The sequence below is a fragment of the Perna viridis genome, chromosome 11 (genome assembly GCF_037379345.1).
Source record: "Perna viridis isolate PV_CMFRI_1.1 ecotype Kerala chromosome 11, ASM3737934v1, whole genome shotgun sequence".
NCBI classification, from domain to species: domain Eukaryota; kingdom Metazoa; phylum Mollusca; class Bivalvia; order Mytilida; family Mytilidae; genus Perna; species Perna viridis.
The window spans coordinates 215337-220602 of NC_142455.1; the positions used below are offsets into that span (position 1 = coordinate 215337).

General features: G+C 33.7%; 1 pseudogene; it reads left to right on the top strand.

The window, feature by feature from the left end:
• Positions 1-4036: 4036 nt before the first annotated feature.
• On the top strand, positions 4037-4948 carry LOC148602225 (uncharacterized; annotated as a pseudogene).
• Positions 4949-5266: the final 318 nt, after the last annotated feature.

Sequence of the window (5266 nt, forward strand, 5' to 3'; positions counted from 1 at the left end):
AATTCTCAATATAAAAATTCCCATCCCCATAGAATCCCATGGCTTTTTTCATCAAGTATTTTCTTTGTACTTAATACTTTAACATTTAAAGTGTTATTTTGAATATAAATTGATATTCCCGACTTTCGATATATGCAGTTATCTAACCTGAATCGAGTTATCGTCCTTGACAGTAGGTATATCTACTTCCGTTATCGACCAAGAATGGGGAAAACTACTGCGCTATCAAAGATTGCCACAATACCAAGGGCGTAATAGGACGTTTTGGTATACCAGTGAAGCTACACCATCTCACAAAGGATAAAGATGTACGCGCAGCGTTGCTACGTGCCATCAGTCGTAAAGATTTTAAGCCAAGCAGCTACACGCAGGTAAACAGGAAACGAGCTATATAATGTGTGAATTGACCAAACATACCCACACCCTAGAAGGATTTATTTCTTTTTATCCAACTACCTAACTCATTCATTAAGTGTGCTATATTTCCCTTGCATTACTACTATAGAAAAGTGAATTGGAAATGTGAAATGCACATGACTGGTGATATAAAAAATGTACATTGATAATTGTATTACATAATCTACATTGTCCCTCATTTCTTTTGGTTCTGTGTTTGCCTTTAGGCACTAGCTTGAAGGTTGTGTCTTAGGGTTTAAAGTGTGACTGTTTTAAGTTCACATATACTCCACTTCGCCTCAGCCTGTTTATCAGGGTTTTTTAAATCATTTTTTTAAGCTAAAAAATCCTTTAACAAAATACCATTTTATTCATATTGTTCTGTACTACAATTCTTATTTTTTTAAATGAAAACAAGCTGAGGTGAAAATGAAGTATGCACAGTTTTCCTACATATGTTTTTAGCCAGAATTATGTTTTGAATAATAAGAGGCTGGTTATTAAAGATACATTGTATATGTCCAACTGAGTACTATATTTCATTTTATTGTGCTTCTTGGTCTGAACACTCTATATTAGTGTACCAAACCTTGATCTTTCAGTGTATTTGGCCCTTGTCAGGTTTCAAGCCTTTATATGTATGATTTTAGTTACTTTATATTCTTTGTCGTGTATGTCTGTTTTCCTAGTCTGGTCTTTGTCCCTGGATTACATTATTTTGATTACCGCCATAATCTTGGTTTCCTTGATCACTCTGTTACATACATTTGCTTTTCTCATGGCCATTAAGATAAATGTATCAAATTGACAGTAGAGACTGTATAATTATATTTTGTTTGCAGGTTTTCTCAGATCACTTCCCAGGTGGTAGAGAGAAAACCTGGTGCCACAAAGTTCCAACTTTGTTCCTGCCGCAGAAGATGACACCAGATACACAAAGCCCAGGAAATCAGTAAATAGCAACAAGCATAGGTTTTGGTTCAGTAGTCTTGGTGGTGAAGATGTAAATGACAACATGGAAGTCACTTACACAAATCCAGGATTGTTTGAACATGAAATTCATGCGTAAGGTTTTATATTGCATTTTTATGTAAAAAAATCATAAAAGTAATGTATATATTTTATTTCGATACAGACCTCAGTACTGTACATGTAAGATCTTTTTTTCTAAAATCAGACACATTGTACATAATACTTCATGTACATGCCTTATATTTCACCATATCTGTTCTTTTTGCAATGTGTTTCCAGCTGTGGTTATATGTGTATTTAATGCAAGTCTGTAACCCAGACCATTTTTCTATTAATTCTAAAGTACACAGCAATTAATCAATTCTATTAGATATCACTATGTATATTGTAAATACCTTTAGGGAATAGCATATTTCAGTTATTACATTTATTCTTTATTTTGCCGGTATTTTATCTTCAGTTATTCCAAGAGTAATACTGAGCAAGGTATCAATTTTATGTACACAAGAGGAAGATCCATCCAATGATTAGTGAGGAATAATGTCTTGGTAAATAAAAGTTCTACGGAATTTTATCATCATTTAACACAAAAACCATCAGTTTGTGATCTTGACTTCATATTGCACGTGCAATATATGTGGACATGTAATGTTTTTATACTTAATATTGACCTGTCAAGCCATTATTACAAGGACGATGATTGTGATTTACCGTCTATGTACTGGATTCCTAAACTTCACAAGAATCCATACAAACAACTTTTCATAGATAGATTTGCAATATGTACCACCAAACCTCTTTCAAAACTTTTAACTTCTATACCCACAACTGTCAAAGAGGGTCTGCAGTCCTACCACAACACTTGTTACTCCCGTAGTGGTATTAATTCAATGTGGATCCTGAAAAATTCGAAAGATCTTTTGGAGACAATCAGTTCAAGACTATTATCTGAATATAATAGCATTAAAACCTTTGATTTGTCAACACGGTATACGTCTATTCCCCATACTCAGTCCCGACTTAAAAACATCATGCATCGTGTTTTTCCAAAAAAGATGGTACACCTATATACAAATATATAGTTCTTGGTAGAGATTCCTCATACTTTGTAAGAAATAATTCCAAATCATCTTCCAAATATACAGAGGAAGATGTTTACAAAATGCTGGAATTTTTAATCGACAATATATTTGTCCAGTGTGGTGGACATGTTTTTCAATAGACGGTCTGCATTCCAATGGGAACAAATTGTGCTCCTTTACTTGCTGACATATTCCTTCACTCTTATGAGGCTGACTTTATAGCTGCTCTGATCAAAAAGAAAGAATATCGTTTGGCTAGATCCTTCATTCTGAATTTCCGCTATATAGATGACGTATTATCTTTCAACAATCCTAATTTCGGGGATTTGATACATCGCATCTACCCAAAAAGGATACTACAGACACTGTAAAATCAGCCTCATATCTTGACCTACACTTAGAAATCGATGGTAAGGGAAAACTATTGACCAAACTTTACGACAAACGTGATGACTTTTCATTCAGAATTGTCAACTTTCCTTCATCTGTGGCAACATCCCTTTGGCTCCTGCGTATGGCGTGTTCATATTACAACTCATACGTTATGCCAGAGCTTGCCGAAACTACGCAGACTTTTTGTATCGCGCTAGAACTCTAACAAATAGGCTTCTGGAACAGGGTTATATGTTGCTACAAGAATGAAGTTATCACTACAGAAGTTTTATGGCTGTCATCAAGAACTCGTGCATCGTTATGGTGTATCTATCACCACCACGAACACTGATTTACTCAACGGGTCATAGTTTTCCTTTTCTCGTTCGTCTACCCCGGACTTGACTTTTTATGAGCAACTCGGCGGGTGTTTCTAGAAAAGCAGAGGACGCTTACCCTACCGATGCACCTGGTCCATGCTCCCAGTTTTTAGTGGAGTCCGAGTTGCTCATTTACTTTTGTTACTTTGTATGCATGATTTTAGTTACTTTATATTTTTTGTTGTGTATGTCTGTTTTCTATGTCTGGTCTTTGTCCCTGGATTAAATTCTTTTGATTACCGCTATAACCTTGGTTCCATTAATTACTCTTACAATAACTACATACATATATAATTAAAATTATTTCTATGTGTAATAAAAGAAATATTTAAGATTTTCTAACATATTCTCGTGTCTGGGACTACATTGAATGTATTAATCAAGATAGAAAATCATGCCTAATGGAAATAAGTACAAAGTGTACATGTACATGTAATATCTCTTAAAGAGAGTTAAAAGAGTAACGGAATACATTTTGCCCTTTATGAACCTTGTTACTTAATTGATTTCTCATAAAATCTAAACGTTGTATTTCTTTGATTTTGAAGTCCTAACTGAACATTCTGTAGCTGAGTAGCAGCTTATTTTTTCTGCCAATTTGGAGCTTTCCCAACCTTACTCCTTTATTTTGTGTAAACTTATAAAATTAATGACAGTTCATCTACCTTTTTAGTCTATAAAGCATTTTGTAAATTGTTTTTCATTCACTGCAAAATATCATTAAGTTTAGTGTTGTAGTTGTATAAACAATTGCACATGTAATGTTTTTATTAATTATTTAGTAATTCAAAGAACGAAATCTATGAAAATATATCCAGTGATGAAAAATGTAAAATGGTTGATAAAAGTGTACAAGTTTGTTGTCCAGAAATTACCATAGAAGATATCAGAGATTCAGATGTTCAGGTTCTTTTTTATGCTGGTCAGCCGAACTATAATACATTCATTGCATTATATGAGAGCTTACTGAAGATTGGTGCAGACAGAATGGTTGTCGAAAATGGAACTTTAATGCCAAAAACCCTCTAATCGTAAACTTAGGCTCCTGAATGAATTTCTGATGGTGCTAATGAGAACAAGACTTGACCTACTTTTAAATGATTTAGAAGTTAGATCAGCTGTCAGCTGGAAGAATTTGAAGAATATTTAATTCCTGGATAAATTTAATGGTTCAAGGATTACGATCAACAGTTTTTATGCATCCTTTAGAGATAATGCAGTCAAAAATTCCAAAGTGCTTTAAATTTTTTCCGATACCAGAGTTGTATTGGACAGTACAGAGATTTTCACCAAAACAAATTACAAACAAACTCTAATTACAAATCTCATAATACTTTCAAGTCCCTGATTAGTGTAAATATGACCGGAGCAGTTGTGTTTGTCTCTCCTTTACGTCTGATGTTTATATAACCAGAAACAGTGGTCTCATTGATTTGTTACAAATTGGGGATGCAGGTATGGTTCATAAGGTTTTTTTTCCATCTCCATACAGATTTGAATAAGAAAGGAGTTAAACTTTACTGTCCACCATTTTTATCAGCAGTCAACAAACAGTTTACAAAGTCTGAAATTGAATTTACCAGGAGGGTAGCTTCTGCCAGAATTAACGTTGAACGAAAAACGGAACAGATAAAAAACTCCAGAATATTGCAGGGAATTATGCCAATAAGTTTGAGTTGTATTGCAAACTCAAGTTTCTTTGTGTGCAGTGCTTTGACAAACTTGCTTCCAGCTTTGGTTAAGTGAATAATGCATTATACAATAAAATTCAACATTTATTACATTTAAACATGTTGGAAGAAATTCTTTTAAAAAAAAGTTGTGATCAGAATTTGAATAGATGCGATAACAATAAGGTCCTGCATCATGTACATGTACACAAGTTCTGTTGCGGTGGTTTTGAATGAATATTCTAATTGGTTGATTTTCAATAATATTTTCTACAAATCATTGAACCTATTGATTATGATATTACTATATCATTGCATATATATTTACATATTAAGGTCCTAAACAAGTATTGTTTCTCACTTTTGAGCAGACCAGAATTTCAAAATTGCCACC